Source organism: Chamaea fasciata, unplaced genomic scaffold (genome assembly GCF_029207755.1).
Source record: "Chamaea fasciata isolate MVZ Bird 193981 ecotype frontalis unplaced genomic scaffold, bChaFas1.0.hap1 SCAF_3, whole genome shotgun sequence".
Lineage (NCBI taxonomy): Eukaryota > Metazoa > Chordata > Aves > Passeriformes > Sylviidae > Chamaea > Chamaea fasciata.
Genome location: NW_027094088.1, coordinates 40,448,405 through 40,460,462, shown reverse-complemented (window position 1 = coordinate 40,460,462; position 12,058 = coordinate 40,448,405). Strand labels below are relative to the sequence as shown.

At 44.9% G+C, this 12,058-nt stretch overlaps 1 protein-coding gene and 1 long non-coding RNA gene across 5 annotated transcripts in view; one reads left to right on the top strand and one right to left on the bottom strand.

The window, feature by feature from the left end:
• Window positions 1-4,273: 4,273 nt before the first annotated feature.
• Window positions 4,274-11,066, bottom strand: LOC136287680 (uncharacterized). 2 transcript variants are annotated; one of them, XR_010720256.1, is made up of 3 exons: window positions 10,980-11,066; window positions 7,223-7,288; window positions 4,274-4,354 (listed from the first exon to the last, which is right to left on the bottom strand). It is a non-coding gene; the product is annotated as an uncharacterized lncRNA (long non-coding RNA). The 2 variants fall into 2 exon arrangements; XR_010720255.1 differs by lacking the exon at window positions 4,274-4,354 and adding an exon at window positions 6,252-6,304.
• Window positions 11,067-11,148: 82 nt separating this feature from the next.
• FRMD1 (FERM domain containing 1) overlaps window positions 11,149-12,058 on the top strand; it is a 37,862-nt gene continuing 36,952 nt past the window's right edge. For 2 of the 3 annotated variants that reach the window (XM_066178704.1, XM_066178702.1), the window contains exon 1: window positions 11,202-11,236. The gene's annotated coding sequence lies outside the window, so the exon portion shown is untranslated. Of the gene's footprint in view, window positions 11,237-12,058 lie in introns of all 3 variants that reach the window. The other variant, XM_066178703.1, reaches the window with a different exon arrangement.

Here is a 12,058-nt window from a genome sequence, read left to right as displayed (position 1 = left end):
GAAATAATTTACAGTCTACTACCAGTCCCATAACAACCCTCTGGAAAATCACTGTTATACCAGATAAGTACATTTTTACACTGAGCTACTTTTTAAGGGCAAATTAAACCACACTGAAGAGGCTGTCCACAGCCTTTAGGAATCTGCTGCTGTTAATAATTAAACTACACACCATTTCCTAAAGGTGGTGCTGCAGCCAAAATGCAATTCATAGGTGGGCAGTAGAAACCAGGCAAAGTAACTGTTCTTCTAATAAAGAATGATTACTGCCTTCAAGCATAATGCTTTTGACAGGCTGGTCTAAACTCTTGCCGGGGTCACAAGGTTAATCTCACAGCAGCCACAGGCCCCCTCACTGCTGAGCGTGAACAATATGGTTAACATTTTTGGAATGAAGTTAAATTTCTTTGTCATTCCTAGCCTACACCTGACAGACACAGCCCTCTTCTCTGCTTTCATAACCTGCCATCTGGAAGATAACAAATTCTTATCTAGCTGGTTGATCTCTCCTTCAATCACTACTAATGTTTCCCACCACCGACCAAAAGGCCAGAAAACAGAGTTTACCCACCTGAAATAAACTCTGAGCTTTCCTGAGGCTAATTCCTTCAGATCCTGCAAAATACAGGAATGTGTGACACAGCAAAGAGCTCTTAATACCAGCAGCATTCCTCTGGCTCATCACCACAACCACCACAGCTCTCATTCCTGGGCTACTGACTAAACGCAAATAAATTTTGACATTGTTTTTTGTTCACTATCTCATTGTATTTGGCTTCATTCACCAGTTTATCCCATGTAAGGCTAAGGGTAAATTAATACAGGATTGATGATGTTACTTAGTTTACCTCCTAACAAAGAAGAGATTGCACTTTGCTTGAGCACCGGCAGTGACAGTATAATATTTGCCTTTAGTAAATTAGCATGAACAACTAGTTACTGACAATTTCAGTAAGGGAATATACCTGTCCTCATGAAGACTTGTGTCTCAGTCAGGAGGAATTCTGTAGATCAAACATCTTGCAAACATCTGCAAGTGTTATTTACAGAGCCAAGTCTTACCCAAATAATACATGGCTCATGATTTCCTCTTGCACTTGGGCAAGCTTCTAGTCCCCAAAACTGAAGATGTCACAGAGAGTATTTCATATCCAAACCTCTCTCATGCCACCTACAATTAACCAAGAAATTCCAAATTTTTCTTTGCTAGCAGTGCAATCAAGTACTTAAGGTCCAGACAACTGCATGGTCTTATTTACATGCCCAAATTCATTAAAATAATTGATGTCAGGTGCCTATGCAGACCCAGACTATTGGGAGCTATTTATGGTGCCCAATTTTAGGTGGGATGATCTGTACAGTAATAGAAGAAAAAGGGACCCCCCCCATGGCCAGTCAGAGATAGAATTTTTTGTTTCTTTATTAAACTGGCTGCTGTGCTACACCCAGGGAAGAGGGAGAGAGAATGTACACTAGGAAAGGCAGGTACATATGAAGCCCCAAAACTCTTCCAGAAGAGGCATGGTATGAGAAGTTGGAGAATTCCCTCTGCTAAGTAGCTGCTCTGTCAAAAACATGGATAGACTATCTCCCAGTTGCAGCTACCCCAGCTATCCACTGCCATTCTTCTGTTTCACACCAGATCTAGAAATTTTAAGATTTAGTCCTTTTCTTTCTGTGAGTTAGGTGCCACTTGACTTTTCAGTAAACCCTATTAAGCAGTGGGTTTCTGCTGAAAAGGTTGTTTGCCACTGCAGCAACTCCAGCTGCAGTCCCTGCCATCCCTCCCTGTATCTTGTTGGAGCAAGGTTCTTCGATTCAGCAGAGTTAGAAAAACAGAACAATTTTTCTAGGGTAGGCCAAATGGACCAATTCACCCTGCAGCTGTACCATCACTAGGGTGCACTCCAAAGTAGCAGTAGAAGAAGACAGAGAGAGGGAGAGGAGCAGAACATTCCTTTTGGCTGGACCAGTTTAGCTGTAACCTGAAACCATATCATAAATTAGGTGCCTTAAACACAGAGAGCAGGAATTTGCCCCTTGCCACCCAGGAGCTTAGACCAAAAGGCAGGGACATAGTCAGCCATGAGCCATGCTCTGTTTGCCTCCTCAGCAGGTCATGGTGTCTCTGCTTCCAGGTTCTGTGCGGGCACACAGAGCAATTTTTCCCCTGGGCATCCTCAGTGCATCAGTGCCAATGATGCTCCCCTCCTCTGAAATGGAAGACAGGCCTGGATGCACACACATGGCTATTTATGGATGAAGTGATCAAATTCAAACACTTTTGGGAATACTATTTTCTGTCTCAGGGAGGTAAACTTGCAGGGGAGAGAAGAGCTAGAGAGCAAAAATGCTGTAGATATCTGAAATGACCTTATACCTGTCAGTCCAGGGACGCTGGACTGGCTTTCTACACCTGACATGTGACGGAAAGCATGACAAAGGTATCTCAATTTACTTAAAAGTACTTACCCTACTTATTTTTACCCCTGCAGAGTCACAGTAGTGTAAGTAAAAACCAAAAAGAAACTGATGAGCATAGATGGCCATGTAACTGGCACATGCCTGGTTACTGGAAATTACTACCTTTTTCTAATTTCCTTATAATTCTTTTCAACACAAAAACTGAAGAAAAAATGTATTTGTCACCTCAAAGGAAGTCAAAAAAATGAAAGAAATATGGGATGGGCATTATAAAGTGCTGCATATCTTAATATGATATTTCTCAGTGGCCTGAAAAGGAAGATTCAAAAGCATAGGATGATGCCTTAAGTTTTGGCTTTCATATTTTCCAGATTCTGTACTACATTAGCATATAACTCTGATAAGTATTACTGCATTAGTATATAACTTCATATAAAGTGTTTGCAAGGTCTCTTCAGAGTTTAGTTAGACAAAACAATCCTTTTCCAGCCCGAGAACCAAGGACACCATTGCAGCTTCTGGCCCAAAAAGTATAAACAACAGCAAATTGAGGAGAGCAAACTGGGAGGATGGGACTTCATAACCTGAAGCTGTAATTCGACAATTAACCCCAATACATGAATGGACCCAAACTTATAGAAGAGTGAAAACATGTGATCCGTGGTCCATCTCGGGTGTAGCCTTGGCCAAACTCTTTTACTGCCCAAGGTGCATCCTTTGAAGGCCTTTTTAATAAATGCCTACTTTATTTCTTTAACACTGTCTAGCCTCTGTTCTAGGTAGCCTCTCAAGGTATCAAGGATGCCTGGTTGAAGTGCTTTGGCCTCTTCAGAAAAGCCCTCTTTCGGCAGCTTGCTCATATCTATATGACCAAGTGTTGTGTTTGGAGAAGTGTCCAGAGCCCACTGCACCCCTGAGAATGAGATCCACCCCCAAGGAACTTCTGTGCCAGCAGGACTTCCCTCTGCTAGAGCTCAGCTTTACCACTGGAGATGGCCAGGGGTAACTCTGAAAGTTGCTTTTAATGTTACTGAGATGAGTATTTCTTCTGTCATTTTAATGGAAGGAAGAGAAACAGCTATTTTTAAAAAGTAGGACTCCTTTATGGGACCATTTCCAAGAGGCTGTGGACATCTTCCCCATGGAAAAAACAAACAGTCATACAAACCCCCAAAATTCAATCCTCAACCTTGAATTAAAAGATTTAAAAAATCGATAATGGGAAAAGTTTTTATGGTACAAAGAATTAGAGAACACTTCTTACCTTTTACAGATTTTGAATACATTTTGGAAATAACTTTAAGTGAACCAGGCTGACTTGTGTTTCTCATCTTTACTTGATGTATGATGACAAAGGGAGATAACCTTGGTATAGATAGCATGATTTATTCAGAACTGAAGTCAGTGAGACATGCTTAATGTCATTGCAGATTAGCAACCCCTGTGTGTACATTTTTTATTACTTTTGCCTTTTCTCCACTTACCAGCCATCATCTCCAGCTTTTACTTTGTCTTTGCCTGTCTCAAAGTAATGTCCTTTCTAAAGGACAGAAACCAATCCTACCAGGGATTATATGTCACAGCCACATTCTTTATTTACAACGGGGTTTCAGCGCTCAAGACTTTTTATACTTATAAGATACCGAGGTTGTTTTTTATAACTTGATGAAATGTTTATAATGTGATGAAATAGCTTTCAATACAGGAATACTTTATGAGATGAATTGCAGAAGACATTTTAACACTTCCAGGTAGCCTCTAGAACTACTGAAGTTTGGTGAAATGTGATTATTATTTCTTAATATAAGCTTTCATATCGGCTCTGCTTATTTTCAGGGAGAAGACATGTTTTCTTCTTGAAGAATTTCAGGCTGAAACACTCAATTCCAGGTAAACTGTTTTGTTCTGGCACTAGAGGACCCACCACCCCCTGCAGAGACAAGAAAAACACAAAAAATAGGCAAGAGCTCTTACAACAGGCAAGCAAGCCTCTGACCACAGTGGTGCTGCTGAAGGGCAGGGGCAGAGCCCTATCTGTAAGAAAAAGGAGGGCTGTGTGGAGGTTCTGGAGCATCTTTAAACCTCATCCCCATTTTCAGAGGCCAGAGCAAATCCTGACTAACTCCACCCTTGGGCACCCACCCAACCGCTCAGAAGGAATTTATCAGGAATGAGGGGAGACCTAGATGCCTCTTTTTCTAATATACTTAAAAGTATACTCTCTGAGTGGAATAAATCCCATACTTCAGGCACTTTTCCTAATGTCACCTCTTGTATGGACAGATATCATAGCAATTTTCCTGGTCACCTCTTGGCTGTGCACAGGAGGTGGGAATTCATTCAAACCTCCTCCTTACTCTGTGTCAGGTAATGTGATGAGGAAAAAAGCTGACAGGACCTACACATTAGTAATTTTATCCAGGACATGGTGGAGAGAAGAGTATGGAATGTGTCTGTGCAGGAGATTCACACTGTACAGAAGAAGATAACTTTTCACGAATTTCAACAGCATTGTAAGTCAGGTACAGGCAATGACTTTTATTCATGTTTGGATCGGTTTTGCCCCAAGTAATGCAAAAATTGGATTTTTTGGCATTTTAGCCAAACTTACCACATTTGGCTTCCATTTGCCTTGACACAGTTGTAAATTCAAATTATTTCATTCTAAGATCTTAATTTGCTAGAACGTAACTGACTCCTAATGACCATTTTAACAACCCTTTGTTTACAGATTTCACTGGTTCTTTCCTGTCATATTATATTCTGCTTCTGCTGCCTAATTTCAAAGCTCTTGCTGCTTTGACACAGCATACCAGTGTTAATACATAACTGATGCATTTACTAAATGGGCAGGGGGGAAAAACAGATGAGCAAGAGCACGGTAAGCACTTGACTGTAATTATCTGTGAATAGGCTTAAGTTAGCAGTGATAATGGCAGAAATAGATTTTACATGTCAGGCTAAATTCATCCTGTGGGTAATTCAAATCATCTTAGTGCCATTACTTCATGGAAATTTTCAGCCTAAATGTTTTCTCTTTGTATCCCCAATTTCTCATTTAAGAAACAGGATGACACAGCACATAAAGGTATCCCTTTGCTTCCCTTAAACGTGCAGGATTGTATGCTTATTTTTGGCTTTCTCTCCTTTTTTTTACCCCAGTATTCTCTTATCCAGGCACAAGATTTCCCAAGGTAGGGAAATCTGCAGCGCTGCCTGGGAGCAGAAGGTAGAGAAAGGGCCGCCGGGGCATTTGCAAGCGGTGCCTCTGTTCAGCCAATTGTTTCCTGCACGTAGGATTTCGGAGCTGGTGGAGCTGCTCCCAGGCACGTTTCCCTCCCCACGCACTCCAGCCCCCTCCCCATTCCCCCTCCAGAAACACCAGCTCTCCTTTGTGTAGCAGCACAAGGTGCTCCCCGGGCAGGGGGCTGCAGGCAGGACCCCAGCAGCCAAGATTACATTTCTTCCACATCCCAGTTTGCTGGGGGGTGGGGATCAGAGGGAACATACAGGATTTTCAAGAAAGAGGAAAGACCGATGCTTTGGGCATGAAAAATCTGTGGTTTTGTGGAAAACTCTTTCCTGGCTCCACTGCCTTTGTAGATGGATCTTTCCTGACTCTACTGGGTTTTTTTAATAATACTCTAACACTTTATAATTTTAATTTATTATATAATAAAATTTCTATTATTAGATCTAGGGAAGAACAGAGAAATACAGATTTTAAAAATAAAATCTCCATTTAATATTAGAAAAAAAGCTTAATCATGGAATAGTTTCCCAAATATTTCCAAAGTTGATTAGTTTATGTTAAAAAAATCCACTCTTCCCCATTATCAAGTGGTGTTATTCTTCCTTTTGGACCAAGAACATATGTCAGCTAGAGAGAAAAAGTTAAAAACAGGAAAACAATATTACAGACAGTAACTCTAATCAAAACAAAAATCAAAACACATAGCTAAAAGGAAGTAAAATGAAATGAAAAGTCTTTGTGAAACCCATGTTCAGAGATGGCAGAAGCCATTTACTCCTTTGCAAGGTATGTTTTGGCAGAATTGTTGTCTCTAGGGGCCAAGAGAGGAAAACTTGCAGGGAACAGACAGCCAGAAAGAATTCTTTATTAAGCAGTGAATGACAATGTGTGCATATGTTTGCCATGCTGAGGACATGAAATTATTTTAGTGTTGTGATGGAAGCCTAGCAGAGACATGATAAGCCCTGTGAAACCCTGGGCAGGGATTTAACAGCTCTGGCACGGTTTCAAAGTCGTCAGAAAGTAACCAAAACTTCACAGTTTGAGTTTCAGTGTATGGTGAAATCAGTAGACAACTCCTGTCTCCAGAAAGGAATTTGTACCAGCAGCTCATGCACTTTCTGTGTATTTAGCTGCAGATACCAACTTGCTAGAGCACCTCCATAGGCAAAGAAACATCGAATGGGTTCTGTCAGAGAGAACATGACAAACTCATGGCCAGTGGCTGTGCCACCACCAGCTGGGATCCCAGGAGGCTGTGTAATGAATGCAGGTTTGGGCTTGATTAGAGCCTGGGTTAGGAAATCTTGAAACCAAGGGCCCTGGGAATTTGGTCAGAGTTAGAATAAAATCATAAGCCTATAATGATGTTAAATGATTTTGTGTTACTGAAAGATCCTGTTTCTCTTTAGAATAAAATGTGGATCGTGACCATTTTAGTAAATACAGTCCCACAGAGACTCTGCCAAGGGTAAGAGGTAGAACCTCTGTGCTCAAGGGCCAAATTTGATTTATGAACCCATTATCCCTACCCAGATTACCCACCTGGTTTTCAAAGGCTGCTGACGGAGCAACATTATGCAGCTGTTCCCTTACTACCTGAAGGTGTCTCTGTTGAAATGTCAAATGAAAAACTTACTGAAAAAGTACATCAGAATCCTCTGGGATGAAAGATACAATACACAGTGACATATATGGCACCAGAGACAATAGGGTATGAAGTAAAATCTCCCATGTCCTCCCCAGTCACATGGCACATCCCTGGCACAGGAGCCATCCTTCAAGTACCCACAAGCAGTTTATGGCTCCAGACCTGTACCTTGGCCTCACTTGCAGAGTAATGTGGTCAATGATCAGCATAACAGCATTTGGCTTTTATTTAATGTAAACTAGTGTCTTAAACCTGACCAATTATATCTATACCTTGTATATGGCATTTGGTATAATGACTAATTATTATCAATAATTTGACCAATACTGTACTAGCAGATAAGTCACACTGCAAGCTTATTTTTATTGTTTACATGCTATTTTACATAAATTTGATATTTCACATTAAAAAAAAATAAAAATCCTGAGCTCAAAATTGCCCTGAGCTCAAAAACCCCAGAGCTCAAAATTAAACCGGGTTTTGCAACAGGTTAATAATGAAAGCCACAGCATGATGAATAGTCCCACTGAAGCTATTGATCATTTTATAGGGATAAGGCAAGAGCCAACAAAATCAAGCTGTAACATGCACTGAGAACATCACCAAACATGATTTTGCTTCAGCATGTATGCTAACAGAAAGCAGATTATTATAATTTCATGTGTAATACCTATGATGACTGTATACACAATGAAAAATACACAAATAATTATTATTTCTGCAAGAGCTGCATTATGGCTGGAAAATCTCTGTATGCAGCTGATTAAATCTGACTCTGAGAACACAGTTCTGCAAATAGCCTTTCATGCAAGACATTCAAGTAATTTTTTAAGGTTCCCTGACTGCCAGCTCACTGCAGACACAGTTAGTTCAAACTTTTCTTTAGGATTCATTTCATGCCCTCCCTTCCGCTAATATCCCTGAGATCAATCCTTTCTCTAATGAATAGCTGACCTATTCTTCTTTGATTTGCCATTGATTTCCTCCGATTACCTCCTAACGCTTTGCCTGTTGATTAAACGCTAGACACAGGAATGCCTCAAATTTCTGACTTCTGAGTCATCCTCTCATGACTTGAACAGCTTGAAGCCAGCTTCAGCTCCCCGACATCATTAGTGAAAACTCCTTTTGTTTTTAAACTCTACAAGCAACCCGTTTCTCTCCAAGCTGAGGTACTGCTTGTGAACTAGACAATAAATAGTAGCAACAAAATTATCTCCTACATGCACTGCGATAATTATCGTAAGAAAAGGAAAGGGATACTTTTTCCGAGACAGAGAAGGCAAGCCACAGCTTTCCCTTTTGCACCAGAAGATCTCTTTGTCTACATGCAATGCAGACAAGACCATGAGTAAAGACATCTGCTTATGCAAACTTTTATTTCTGCATGGGGTCTCTCTGACTCCAGCATGACTCTGCATGAGACACTGGCTTACAAAAGCCGCTCCTGAAAACACCAGCTTGTAAGAAGCAATCCACAAATCCCCCTCTCCAGCTTCCACTTTACAGAGCAAGCTGGATGAAACTGCTTATCAGCACCGCAAGAAGGAGACCTGGAGTTGATGCTTTGAAAACTTGCAGTGGTATTTCCTTGAAACACAGATATCTTCAGACTCCAACACTTTGATGTCTCCTTCAAAAACAAACAGGCTGACACTATCTCAATTTTTCTGCAGTCCTGATGTTTCTCAAAATGCAGCTTGTTTTCTCTATGGTGACACACAATCCTAGAAGACCAGCTATGTGTGATAATTACTATACTTCCAGTTAAGGTAATGGTACCTGACATTCTGTACTATATTCCATTAGGGTCACAGCTACATTGGGAACATCACCTGCACGTGACTCATACTTTTCTTACTCTCCTACTCAGGTTCTGTGTGAAGGAAATCACCCTAGGGATTCTAGTGTGAATGATGAGGAGAGCAGGTTAAGGTGGTGTGCCACGGAGCACACCCCTGTCTCCACAGGCCAGACATGGTGCTTCCCTCCTGTGATAGCTAAAGCACCTTGTCACAGAAACTGGAGCCATGAGTTTGTAAGCCACTGTAACATTTTCTTTTTCAAAGAATGCAGAAACTGTTCAGAGCTGTTTGCTAACATTTCAAGTTGTCCACTAGCTGTCAGAGCATGACAGAAAGTCCCACTGTGACCAGACCACTGTGCTGGCTCCGCTGCAGGCTTTATGCATGGTACAGGGCAGGTTAAATAAGAACAGGTTCAACAACAGAGCCTACACTTGGGCACTAGATTCTGTGCCCTTGCACTCAATCCTGCAAATTCATGCTGGAAAATAAGTGAGGAAGAGTAGGTAATATTACAAGATGCTGACTCCAGCACTGGCTGGACCACTCCATGAGACAATCTAATCGACTAAGACAGCAGAATCCTTTCTCAGAGGAGAAAAAAGAAAAAAAAAGAAAAAAAAAAAAAAAAAAAAAAAAAGGTCGGGATTTTCTGTCTATTTAGTGAGATTGACCAGTTTAGCAACTTGAAGTGCTCCAGTGCTGGCTTAAGGAAGGTGCTACAGCCATGAACAAAGGGAGTGAAGGAGACAGAAGACAGTAGAGAATAAAAATGGACAGTGTGACATGTTTCTGTGGACAGAAGGAAGATGTCATGCCAAGTCAGCTGCCTGTGAAACCACACACTAGGCACCTCAGAATAGCATAAGAAACAGCTGGCGTGCTGAGAGGGCAACTACATAGATGAGACTCAGCTTAACAAAAGGACAAGCCAAGAAACACTTCAGCCATTGGGAGTTGCCTCTATTCAGTTAGGACCCACAGTCCTGAAACCATTCTTGAAATGAGGTGCCTATCCAATTGCTCAGATAATGAGTAAGACACCAATATTTTCACTCAGAAGGTTGTTGTGGAATGAGATGTTCCCTCTGCTCACAGAGCAGCCTCACTGTTACAGTCCAGCTGGAAGAGGCAAAAGTAAGCTGTCCTCTTTATTATCCATGCCAGCAAGGCTGAGTTTTTAGCCAGTCTCCTGTCCAACCTCAAATGCAAGATTAAAACCTCGGGGTGAGTACAGGTGAGTACAGGTGACCTGGTGCCCTGCTCACATCCCCCTGTCAGGTGGCCACGTCAGACCAGCAAGTCAGGCTCAACTTTTGTAGTTCCTCCTGGGCAATTTTTTTTTTTCTATGGAGTTGTGCAACACTGTGCAAAAGCCTTTCCACCTGCTCCCCTTGCAGCCTGCTGCCAGCCCAGCTCCCATGCCGGCTGCATCCTCACATGCAACTGGATATGAGGGGAAATTGAACAACAACCTACTCGTGAGGGAGCAATTCAACAGAACTTCAGCTGATATGCGTGTTCTTTCATAAAATTTCTACATTAAAAAGCAGATTATAACACAGAAGAGGGAAACAAGAAGGTATGTGCCATGCGTGCAGCACAGCACGAGCACTGTGGCTCCCAGCACCTGAAACTCCAGGCGCGGAGATCTCAGATCCGATCCCGACTCTTACACTGCACCTCTTCAGGCTTTCGGCCATCTCCCCCTGCCAGCACCGCCCAGCTAACCTGGCTGCGGCACAGCCACCGGCACCGAGTCCCAGTAACTTGCTGTGGTCACCCTTAATTGCAGTTTCCCCTACGCAAACTTCATTGCTGCCAGTACGGTGGACTGAGTACCCACCAAAACCAAAATCGCCTCGCAGCCCCGCCAGCAACCCCTCATCACCATCACCGCACGCAGGGCCGACGTCCCCGCAGCTTCCCCGGCGCACACCGCCCGTCCCGTCCCGCCCCCGCAGCTTCCCCTCCCCGAGTGCCGCCCCGCCCGGCCCCGCCCCGCCGCCGGTCCTGCTCCGGGGCTCCGGCGTGCGCCCGCCGCTGCCTGCCTGGGCGCTGGATGCTGCACCGGATGAGCTCCGCGCTGGGGGCCGTCCCGCGGTGAGTCCGCGGGCTCCGCTGTCCGAACAGCGGCCGGGGGCTGTCCCAGGGCTCCCGCGTTTCCCCGGGACCCCCTCGGCAGCGGGGGGCAGGCGGGCGCGGTCCCGGTGAGCTGCCGGCGGACAAAGGCGGGGGGCACGGGTGCTGGGTGGGAGCGGCGCCCTCGGGGAGCGGTGCCGGCGGAGCCGCCGGGCGCGGTGCGGCTGCGGCCGGTGCTGCGAGCGGAGAGACCCGCGGGGCGCCCGGCTGTGCCCGGGGCCGGGGAATGGTGGGGGCCGGGGAATGGTGGGGCCGGGGCGCTGGGACGGGGCTGCGCTGCCCGCGGAGCCGGCAGAGGCTCCGTGCTGCGGCGGTCGGTCCCGCCGCGCGGCAGCGGCTGCGAAAGTGTATTTACAACTTTGTGGCTGGATGGGCGGTGCGAGCCTCGGCCGGAGCGGTGTCCGGCTGTGTCACGTTATCAGGGTGTTTTCCCATCGGAGCCGCCGCCGTGGGTGTCTCTGCGTGCTGGTGGCTGCTGCTGCTCCCGGGAGGAGGCAGCGGGAGCCGGCAGGCACAGGGTGGGGACAGGAGGGAGTGGGGGCTCTGGAGGAGCCCGGGGTCGTGGTAACTTATCCGTCCCTCGGTGTCGTGCACCGGGCACCGCCGGTGGGTCTCGCCGGTGCTGGATGATGGGGTGATGCTGGGGCGGGATCAGCAGTACGCCGGCTGCGCGGCGGGAGACACCCGAGGCGGCTGGCTGTGTCCCAGAGAGCTCCCGTGGGGCTGTACGGCGGCACGAGTGTGGGACGCGTCCCAGCTGTGCTCGATTGGCTGCCACCTGCC